Source organism: Periplaneta americana, chromosome 6 (assembly GCF_040183065.1).
Source record: "Periplaneta americana isolate PAMFEO1 chromosome 6, P.americana_PAMFEO1_priV1, whole genome shotgun sequence".
Taxonomy (NCBI): Eukaryota; Metazoa; Arthropoda; class Insecta; order Blattodea; family Blattidae; genus Periplaneta; species Periplaneta americana.
The window spans coordinates 146,298,291-146,310,957 of NC_091122.1; positions in this window are offsets into that span (position 1 = coordinate 146,298,291).

The following is a 12,667-nucleotide window of genomic DNA, read 5'->3' on the forward strand; positions in this document are numbered from 1 at the left end:
GCTCATGTTATGTAACAAAATAGTGCAATACCATATTAGTGTAAAGTTAATAGTTTTCTCAGAACAATTTTTTTTTTCAAAATGTTTAACAATCTCTTATTCGGTAACTATTGTGAGTAGGATCGTGACTTCTGTCCATATCGTTAGAAAATTTAATAAAGAATCATTTATCCCTCTGGTGTATTTCAATAGCATGGATGGTTTTCGTGTAAATTTAATTTAAAAACCATTAATTTCAAGTCACTGAACGTTGCCAACAGACTGCAATGTCGTAGCAAGTGAGGAAGGCTCGAGTACAGACAGAGACTTGAGTTCGTTGATCTCTTACATCTTTATTACTGGAAAAAGATTACTATGTTAGCGGCGATGTTGCCGGATTGCAGATACTTCAACTTAATTTTCTATTTAACCGTGCATTTAATCACAAAACGTAATATAGGTTTTCTATTCCTGTAAGTGTGCTCTATCACCCCTTTCAGTCTGCAGGATTATTTCACTTACCATCATCCGTAATAATCAGTAAGAATGATGAAAAAAGAGCTTTTATTTTAACATATGAAATACGGGGTTTACTTTACATTTCTCACGATTGCAGTCGAAGGACATTTCTAGCTATTATTGCTATCCACTTCGATTTCAAATTAAATATTTTTGTCTTTTACAGGAATAAACTGAAAGTTATTATGAAGACCCACCGCCGAGATGCTAATGGCAGAAGGCTATAAACGTCCCTCATACCTACAATACTTCCATTAATTGCTACTGATTACATTTCTTGCTTAAATGTTAACCAAGCGTTGCAATGATAATTAAGTCTTCGTTTTCCTCCTGTTTTTTCTCTTCCTCCTAATTCACCTCCTCCTTTACAGACTCGCGTTATATGCAAGTAATTTTAAATAAGAGTCATCAACGTTAACAATCATTATAATGCAACTTTAAAACAAATAATAAAAAGTAAGTGCAGTATGTGTCCATATGCTCGGTACAAAAATCATCCATTTAAAACATTTTGATATAACAAATCTACGGCTCTATACACACGATTCCTGTTTTTTACATTTATATTAAACATTATAAAAATGTATATTAAATAGATTACAAACTTTTACATACGTAAACAATACTCAACATATTGTTGTTGCTGTTTAGTCAACTGTCCGAAGACAACTCTGGACCCCACAAGTGACACCAACAAGGCATCACTCATGAGGCAACTAGGCCAGGAGATATTAAATAAATTAAATGAATTTACCAGTATGAACAACGCTCGTGTTTAGGAGTTCAAAATTTCATTATATGTAGGCAGGAAGAAGAAAAAATAAACAATAAACTTAAGTAATAAAAAGAAAATAATATAGATTACAAATAACATATGATAGAATAAGTAATTACAATTGAAAGAGTTATAACTAATGTTCATAAGTGAATAAGAGTAATATTTAGCAATTACGAGTAATTATATACCCCTATGTTAATTTTTCTTATTAGCTTCTTTAACTTTGAGTTTAAATTTCACCGTACTTTTCCTTTCTAAATCAGGGTATTAAGAAATGAAATTATTATATAGTTTTAAGCCACAATTGAAGCCGTTTCATACCAGCAGCCGTTAAACTTTTCAACTCTGTGAAATAAAATAAAATGTTTTTTTTCTTGTATTATAATTATGCCAATACACTGCTCCATCGATTTAACACGAGTAGATTGCGTTGAGTCTAACAGTACAACGTGGTCTGATGTGACGAGAATCCAAGCCTCAGCATACCGGTAAAACATCATGTTACAAACACGATCACGTCTGAGTATTCCTGACAAAGTAAATATTATTCAACCCTTGAAAACAATGCAAATATGGATGATGTTGCTAGTGTGAATAAGGTAATATTTATTTATTTTTTTAGTTATTTGCTTACTTATTTACTTGTTTGTATGCTTATTTATTTATTCATTTATTTATTTTTTTAGTTATTTACTTATTTACTTGTTTATATGCTTATTTATTTATTTTATAGATAGAAATATTCTAGGAAATAAAATTAATTGTATTAACATTATGTCTGATTCACTTTTTATAATGAACTAGCTAAAAGCACCCGGCGTTGCCCGGGTTTTCTTTTTTGCTTCTGACTTAAGGAGATCTCGGCAACTTAACTATAGAACACCAAAACGAATTACTGTCTTTACTAAGCTTTCCTCGTTCCTAAAGATGAATCTTTATATAGCGTCACTTACTTACTTACTGGCTTTTAGGGAACTCGAAGGTTCATTGCCGTCCTCACATAAGCCCGCCATAGGTCCCTATCCTGAGCAAGATTAATCCAGTCTCTATCATCACATCCCACCTCCCTCAAACCCATTTTAATATTATCTTCCCATCTACGTCTCGGCCTCTCCAAAGGATTTATTCCCTCCGGCTTCCCAACTAACACTCTATATGCATTTCTGGATTCGCCCATACGTGCTACATGCCCTGCCCTTCTCAAACGTCTGGATTTAATGTTTCTAATTGTCAGGTGAAGAATACAATGCGTGTAGTTCTGTGTTGTGTAACTTTCTCCATTCTCCTGTAACTTCATCCATCTTAGACGCAAATATTTTCATAAGCACCTTATTCTCAGAACCCTTAACCTATGTTCCTCTCTCAAAGTGAGAGTCCAAGTTTCACAACCATAAAGAACAAACGGTAATAGCCTATAACCGTTTTATAAATTCTAACTTTCAGATTTTTTGACAGCAGACTGGATGATAAAAGCTTGTCAACCGAATAATAATAGATATAGCTTCACTTACATGAATTAATTAATTTTGAAGAAATCTGACATTTATAGAGTCGATGTAGCCTATACCTTAAAATCCAACGCCATTAGTCGGGTTTGAATCCATTAACCTCAGATTAAACGACTGGCATGTAACAACTAGAACACACACAATACGCATTGCCCCCCCTCCCCTCTTGTACTATGCGAATGCTTCTGCATAGTTAGTATCTTCAGTACAAGGCCCGGTCACTTTAAGACCGTATTTAAGTAAATGCATTATAATTCCATCTGTAACTTACGCGTCATCCAGGGCCAACAACATGTCTCTGATAATGGCCGTGGCATATGATCTTCTTGCTTGACTTGTTTTGCAAAACTGGAGATGAACAAGAACGGATTCCTAGTCATTACCGAACTATTACTCAATAGGTCTTCGACGAAAGGTACTCGACACGGTACAGTCACACAGGAAAATTCACTCGCATCTGGTCATAAATTGAAAAATCATGCTCAAGAGTCAGGATTTGTTTAGAAATCTGCAGCCATTGCACAACAATTCTTTCGCCTAAATAATGAATAGACAAAATCATCTTAAAAATAAGTCAAGCCGATCCCGGTGTACGCTACGGTTAAGAACTACACTTTCAAACTGAATGACAGTCACAGTTATCGGTTCTAATCCCGACTAGTTCATAGATGTTTGACCGTGAATGTGATGTTCCATTTTCTGCCTCGAATTCGTGCTAAAGAAACATTATGACATGTCATTTTCGATGGCTAGTATACTTACAAGGGAAGTGTTTCGGCTGGAACAGGAATTTTTGGTTAAAAACTTGTACAGACGCTTACCTCACAATGGTGATGAAGACCGTAAAAGCATTCATTTGTGTAACTCTCCGTTTGGTTGGTATTGGTCAATACACTTCTTTAAAAATGTACATGAGGATTCTTTATAAAGTGCATGAAACAGCATGGAGCAGAGCAATAAGCAACACCTGAACAATCTTCTGAACCACACTCCAGTGCTGAAAAATCAAATGCCACCTAAATTAAATTTTTGAAGTCCAAGACTTGTTCACGATTCACGTAACCAGCTGACTGCCAGGAATACTGAAGCATAGGGCGGTATACTGGAGCAGACAACTGGTTATGAATAACAGAGTGCATTTTCATTATAAACACTCGATTTCCCAAGTTAAGTTCTGGATTCTCAGCAAGAGTCCTTGTGTAATCTGTTATCCTCCGAGCATATATTTTGTATTGTCTAAGGAAATAGATATTCATAGGCTGGATATATTTAGTTTTTTTTTTAGGTGGAATGATCATACATTCCACGTCTTAGCCTTGGAATGATTCATTTATTAAGGTTGCGTCCTTGTGCGCATTCAATGACTCACACAACAGTATAAACTTTTGATTAGCTGCAATATTTTCAGACAACGTTAGAGAAAGATGTTCTTAAATGGGCTTTAGACATTTTATCACTCGCACTAGCTTCTAGGCTAGGCTAGGCTTACGGGTAAGGTGTCCCATCCCCTTAACTTGTGCAGTGCTCTCCCTACCCCTCAACTTGTACAGTGCTCTAACAGACAAACCACACTTTACACAAACGAATGCTTTTGGGAGCTTTACAGAGATGTAAAGATGGGCCTGTATACAAATTTTGGATACAAAATTCCTGTTCGAGCCGAAACCCTTCCCTTGTTAGTGTGCTTAACTCTGGGCTCTAGTATCGCGGTTCAAATTCCATACAGAGCAATAGCTCTCTAAGCGGAAATAAAAAAAACCTCAGCATTGCTACCATGGGGCAGTGGAAAGTTATGGCTCCAACTTCTGCAGATATTAGTAATAGTAGGGATGTCAGTAATAAGTGGTACCCGTCTTTCCTCCAAGGAAAACTCCATGGTGCTCATTTCTGTTAGGAACTGGGTCTACACTAAGACCATAATGCTGTCGGAAGGATTACATCAAATGCAAAAATCCATGACCCCATCGGAAATCGAAAGGGCGACCTTCGGTTTTATAGCATAGTACCTTAACCACTACACTATAGAAATTCACAAATAAATACTTTGAATATTATCTCAACTAAATTGTCGTTATGTTACTGATTTCAATGAAAATCCACCTGTTTTGGTAAAATTATTATATTTCACGTGCATTATTCTGACACATATCGTCAAGTGAGATGTACTGCCTGATAATAGATTTACATATCAGCCAGAACCTCAATCAAAGGATAACCGGGGGATTATTAATTAATAATTTGTATTATGGCTCTTATTCAAGTTCAGTTAAATAATTATATGTTTACACAAGCGGGCCATGTTAAAAATAGTTGCTGTAGATCTGTGACTTCGCTATCAGATGGACTTTGGAAAGAGATTCACGTGAAAAGTTGTTATTGTGGTGATCTACGACCGCATTTTGAAACCACACAACCACCAACCATTTAAACGTTCCTCATATATTACACGAACCCCTGGCATCTTTTTCAGTATGAAAATTGTCAGTATCGACTGTCTTTTTCTTGTGCAGTAAGTTTATCAAAATACTACAGTAGGCCTATATATTTATACTTACTTTACTGTGGAAATAAAAGCAAGTCAAATTAATTATGTATGTAGTTTTTTGATCTCGTCTATGCGGATGACGTGAACATGTTAGGAGAAAATCCACAAACGATTAGGGAAAACACGGCGATTTTACTGGAAGCAAGTAAAGAGATAGGTTTGGAAGTAAATCCTGAAAAGACAAAGTATATGATTATGTCTCGTGATCAGAATATTGTACGAAATGGAAATATAAAAATTGGAAATTTATCTTTCGAAGAGGTGGAGAAGTTCAAATATCTTGGAGCAACAGTAACAAATATAAATGATATTCGAGAGGAAATTAAACACAGAATAAATATGGGAAATGCACGTTATTATTCGGTTGAGAAGCTTTTATCATCCAGTCTGCTGTCAAAAAATCTGAAAGTTAGAATTTATAAAACAGTTATATTACCGGTTGTTCTGTATGGTTGTGAAACTTGGACTCTCACTTTGAGAGAGGAACATAGGTTAAGGGTGTTTGAGAATAAGGTTCTTAGGAAAATATTAGGGGCTAAGAGGGATGGAGTTACAGGAGAATGGATAAAGTTACACCACAGAACTGCACGCATTGTATTCTTCATCTGACATAATTGGGAACATTAAATCCAGACGTTTGAGACGGGCAGGGCAGGTAGCACGTATGGGCGAATCCAGAAATGCATATAGAGTGTTAGTTGGGAGGCCGGGGGGAAAAAGACCTTTGGGGAAGCCGAGACGTAGATGGGAGGATAATATTAAAATGGATTTAAGGGAGGTGGGATATGATGATAGAGAATGGATTAATCTTGCTCATGACAGGGACCGATGGCGGGCTTATGTGAGGGCGGCAATGAACCTCCAGGTTCCTTAGAAGCCAGTAAATAGTTTTCTGATGTCACAGTTTTTTTGACATTGCCAAGTGACCCGTCTTTTGAAATAACGCCCACCAAAGAAGCACTGCAGTAACCTTCCGCAAGAGATCAAACGCTCTGTACGAGAACTCAAGCATCCGCCATTTTTGCATGAGATCTGAAATGTAGGGCGAACAGTTGACTCGCTGGCCTGCATACACACAGGCTTAAAGCCACGAAGGCAAACTCCTGCAGGGTTTATGCAGTATTATTATGCTGTAACAGACTGAGCGAGTGGGTGTATACGTGACTGTTGTGGGTGGAAATATAAGATAATATATTACTCAATAACAACACATAACATATGCAACGTAATCTGATAATCTGTGGGAGATAATGCGCTAAAACAATACTTCATATATAACACGGTAGAACGGGAGGAACCAAATTGATGTCAGTAGTTAAGCATTACGTACCATCCAAAGAAAACAAAACCAATCACAGGGAATCAATGCTCTCGAAGAGGCATCTGATATAATAAAATATATACAATCATACCAGGAAGAAACTGAAATATTTTCTGTAAAATGTATGCCAGTGACAAAAACTACAATTTATTTTTATCGACAATCTTCTTATACATCCAAAACTATTTTCTTGTAGACTATGATTACAATATCATCTCCTTTGAAGTCCGACTTTCAGATCATACTATTATGAACGAAAACATTCAAAGAATTTAGTGCGAAATTTTTGACATGTTGGATTCAATACGAATTGAAAATCTTTCTCCGATCCTTTATTTACTCTAACTCTTCGTCCAGTGAAACAAAAAATTTCATCACAGAATGTTGGATAGTTTTTTAGGTATGTGGGAAACGCTTCATCACTGCAAAGTGAATTGAATTTAAAAAAAATGTAAACTTTTTTTTAATTGAACAAATATTTTTTTTCATATAGCAGAGGGAAAGTGTTTTACACTTACTGTACTCCAACCACGAGAAAGTCTTTGGGGACTGAGACGAAGCGGGGTAATGCTGTGAATGAATGTTGATGTCATAAGATGTCATAAGGTCACACACGTGGATACTCGTATCTGTATTGGCTAGCTCTCACAGCACAAACAATAACATTGATACACACACATATTGATACTACATTAGTTACAAAATTAGAGCACTGTTAATCTCCTGGTCTTTTAATCTCTCCATACAGGAAATAACATATGCAGGAGAGCGCATGGTTTTTAAACTGACATTATAACGGTAATATTATCTATCTACTTCGCTCCAATAGATGACGCAATAATAAGCACATTCCTTTCACGGTTGATCTCCTGGTTGGAAACAGTACTAATTTTCATTATTGTACAAGATACAGTAATGGAGGAAAAAAAAAATGTTGAATATTTCCAAAATTTTACTGCTGTAAGCTGTACCTAACCTCTTAGGGCCGAATTCATAGACATTTTTAGCGCGGGCTTCCGGTGGATGATCAGCGTTTTTCTTATTCATAAACCAGTGTTCGCGATAGGATATGATTTGAATTCTGTACTAGTAACCAGTGGATAGCCGGGGCTAGTTTAGTACGCTCGTAGCGCGTGCTGCGAAATGTCTATGAATAGCACCCTTAAAAACCTACGCCTTCCCGCTCCGTACACAGACAACCACACAAACCCATGAATTCCTAATGCTTGATTATTTAGTATGGCTCTATACACATCAGCAAACGTCAAGTATGCTCAGCATAATTAGAAAGTAAAGAACAGATAGGGAACTAACATAAGAAAATATGTATCGGTCCTTTTTATCGCAGAATGAGTCGTGATAGGATAATGTGAAAGTTATTTTCAAAACCAAAACGAGTGAGATTTATAGTTACATCACGCTGTGAACACGGACGCCACAATTTACACAAGGCAACATTCACCAATATAACGAGCGGCACTGTGTTCATCTAATTACTTATATCTTCTCTTTAAGATTCTTTGGTAGAACAACACCTTGGCTGAACCTCACATTCCATGTATGGGGACGACTTCAAAGAAAACATAATTTTATTGTTGTTAAAAACAGCAAAAACAAGCTGAAGGTATCATAAATCCTTTATCATCCAAGCGGGCAAAAGATGGCAAGACCGGATAGCATTCGCTTGGGATGTTTAGAAAATTTCAATTGAGACTTACACAGGAATGCGTTTTATAGCCACTAAATTATAATTATCCATGCGGGAGAGATTTTCCCATTTATGTTCACATATCCGTCTGTATACTGCATGTTTATGTTGGTGTAGCAACGTAACTCAAAATGTGAAATTTCTGCTTAGTGCTGAACATCCCGCCATTCAGATGCCTCTCACGTGTGAGACAGGGTTCCAAGAACGCATTCTTGCGCCGACATCTTGTCTCGCACCTCGTTTTCTTCGCTTAATTGGGCTACCGACATTGAATCAACTTGAGACACTATTTAAAATTCATGGGTGGATAGAGACAATTAAGGGATGGCTGACTAGGAAGGGTTTGGAAAAGAAAAAAGAAAGAAAGCTACCACTGTTTCAATATATCAGCGTCACTGATGTCAAAATTGTTATTTTTATTCGGTTATTTAACCTTATTTAAATTGAGGGTTTATCTAGTAGAGTCGACGAAATTGGTGATATCGGGTGATTCAAAAGGTTGTGTTCAAACTGAAAGAGTTTACTGAGGGAATAACATTTTTCGAATAGGAATAGGAAGATGTGGTCTTCAAAGTAACCCTCAGTCAGTACAAGCCCATAATGTCAGGATACACATGATGGATCTAATCATACTCTGCTTCTTACCATGAACCACCATGTTTTATTGGGGAGATTAACATTTTCCTACAAGTTATTCCAGAGCTGTTAGAAAACGTATCATTTATGCGTCAGCTGATGTGAATGACAGAGCACCAACACACTTCACTCTTGCAATACGAGACTTCCTAAATCTCGTATGTCCCGGGCATTGGATCGGAAGAGGAGGTTATATTGAATGGGCAGCCCGATCTCCCGATTTAATGTCTTTTGATTACTTCTTTTAGGGTCATATCAAATGCCTCGCTTACGAGACTCCGGTGGAAGACCTAGAAAAAGGTTTAGGCAGGATAGCCTACTTGTAGCATCTGATGTGGTTCGGGAGATGTCTTGGACATTTAGAAGAATGCGCCAGAGTTTCCTACGACTATGCAATGCCTGCATGAATGTGGTCACCAGTTCCAACAATTTTGATGCAATACAAAATTAAGCCACCGACGTAGCTCAGTCGGCTAAGGCGCTTGCCTGCAGTTCCTAAGTTGCATTCGGGCGTAGGTTCGATTCCCACTTGGGCTGATTGCTTGGTTGGGTTTTTTCCGAGGTTTTTCCCAAAAGTAAGGCAAATGTCATGTAATCTCTGGAGAATCCTCGGCCCCATCTCGCTATCACCAGTTCTATCGACGCTAAATTATCTCGTAGTTGATACAGCGTCGTTAAATTAAAAAAGTAAAGAAAAAATACAAAATTAACTAACAAGTTAATGTAATATTTGCCTATTTAAAATTTTAGAACAAATTACTATTATATTATTGTCCATCATGTATTTTATATATTTATTTTATTTTGGTGCAAAGGTTACCATCCACCCTGTATAAAGTTATCACTATGGAGAATAAGGGAGGTAATGAACTAAAAAATCATAGACAAAAGCTAATCAAAAACAACTGAATGACAATATTTCTTTAAATGTCCCAAAGATGTTTTGGTCTCAACACATTGGATTTCTTCTTGTGGGGCTATTTTGTAATGGAGAAAGTACATGTTCACTTACTGCATATATAACCACAACAGAACGTAATAAACTGAATGTAGTTCCTGACATTCACAGGCTCATACTATCTCAGGATTATTCCAAGGCCATTAGTCCTTATTGTAAAATTGTTATATTCCAACGCTTCTATAAGCTTCTTCAGTTTGAGTACAATTTTGAATGACTCTGTATAAGAAAAGGTAAATTCATTCATTCACACTTTTCCGCCTAAGGGTAAGTCCCTCACTGCAGACCCAGCAGTCTACAATCTTCACTCTTTTCCGCCTTCCTCTTCGTATCCGCATATTTTCCATATATCTTAATGTTGCCTATAACTTGATATCTTCTTCTGCTCCGAATCTTTAATACCGACTTATAATTCAATGCGGTGTAGGGGAGAATAGGCCTATATCTTTGGATCAATACTAGACAGAGTAGGCCTACACCTTTGGACCAATACTACACAGACACATAGGTGCCTCTCTGGTCGTGTAGTCAGCATCGCACAGAGTTCCCGCTGAAACATAGGAAAAGCACCTATTGTCGTGGACGGAAGACGAATCTTTTCCATTCTTCACTACGGGAATTGAACTACGGATCGCCAGGATGGGAAATGGATACGCTATTCACAAGATGGAGAGTCAATAGAACATAATATAGGCCCTAGATAAAATAAATATATGACTGTTAAGCAATACACATTTTTTTAGTCTAGCATTAAGTTCCATTCACGATTAAGGGGTTAGATTCAGCTTACAGCAGTAAAATAGTGGAAATATTCAACATTTTTTTTCTCCATTACTGTATCTTGTACAATAATGAAATTAGTATGTGTAAAACACTGTCCTTCTGCTATATGAAAAAAAAAAATATATTTTTACGATTTAAAAAAAATATTTACTTTTTTTTTTTTTTTTTTTCAAAATTCAGTTCACTGTGCAGTGATGAAGCGTTTGCCACATAACTCAAAAACTATCCAACATTCTGTGATGAAATTTCTTGTGTGTATTAATGCATGCCATATCTACAATATGATGCAAGATCACTTCTTTGTCTTTGATAGATTCTCTGATAAAAAATAAAGTCATTTTACAAAATGGTCAAATATCAGTATTTTCTTCTAACACAACATAAAAACAAATTATTTATTAAGGAATGTAGTTGAAAGAGCATGATATTGTAAACATGAGATGCAGCAATAAAATAAAAGAGAGAGAACATGAAAAAGTTAACAATTTTATGAGTTATGTGGGAAAAGCTTATCACTGCACAGTGAACTGAACATTTTGAATTTTGAAAAATACACTCAGGGACAAAAAAACCGGACACTTTAATATTTGCTGGTATTTTGCAAAGCATTATCTTCTCATACAATATAATGATAGCCATCTGTTGTTATGGAGACGTGTATACATTGTTGATTGTTTTTTGTTTTATAAACAAGCTATTACAACCAAATATTCCAATTTTGCTTTCGGAGTCTCAGCTATAACAATTTTGTCTCAACCATTTTGTGCTTCATTATCGTTATCATTCGTTATTTCTTTATTTTTACATTTTCTGAGTTTAAGTGGGGTTGTAACATTTGTCTTAAAACAAGATGCGACGTGAAGATGTGGCTCGAGCTGTAGCCCTTTACGATGATGGACGCAGTGTACGTTACATTGCAAATGTTATGAATATGGCTAGAAGCACAACCCATGATGCCATAAAACGGTATAGAGATACCCTAGAATATACCAGAAGACCAGGTTCGGGTCGTCCAAGAGCTACAAATCCAAATGAAGACAGGTATATGGTGTTGAGAGTTCTTAGGGAGCGCAACCTGCCAGCTACTAGTGTAGCCCAGCAATTTGTTAACATGCATGGACGCCCAATTTCGGCCAAAACAGTTAGAAGGAGGTTGAAAGCAAGTGGACTGATATCAAGTTGACCTGCAACTGGTCCCAGATTTCTCAGGATGCATCGAGTTGAACGACTGCGTTTTGCAAATGATCATAGGGATTGGAGAAATGGACAGTGGAGCTGTGTTCTGTTCACCGATGAGTCCCGTTTCAATCTGTGCTCACCTGATGGACGTGAAAGAGTTTGGAGAAGGAGGGGAGAACGATTTTCACAGTGTTGCATTTCCGAAAATGTGCCGTATGGAGGTGGTGGAGTGATGGTTTGGGCAGGAGTGTGTACGGATGCTCGTACAGAGTTGGTTTTTGTTGAAAATGGAAGACAGCTGATAGGTATATAAATTAATGTTTGGCTGATCATGTTGTGCCATTTGGCCAATTTGTAGGCGATAAATTTGTTTTAATGCATGATGCACGGCAGCATATTGCCCATGCGGTCGGAGATTATCTCCAAGAAGTGGGAATCCGTGTTCTTTCATGGCCAACAAGGAGTCCAGACATGAACCCAATTGAACACGTGTTGGACATGCTGGGACGGTGTATTAAGAATAGACGACAGAGACCAGAATCGTTACAAGAGTTGAGGCGAGCACTTGGCGAAGAATGGGAACTTATTCCTCAAGAAGACATTGCTAACCAAATTGAGAGCATGCCAAGACGTATGGATGCAGTTATTCAAGCCAGAGGGGGTAATACCCGTTACTAAAAAGAGTTTTTAATGTTTAAGGCGCCATAAAACGAAAAAACAGTTAGACCAAACGATGCCATAGTTATACGCCCT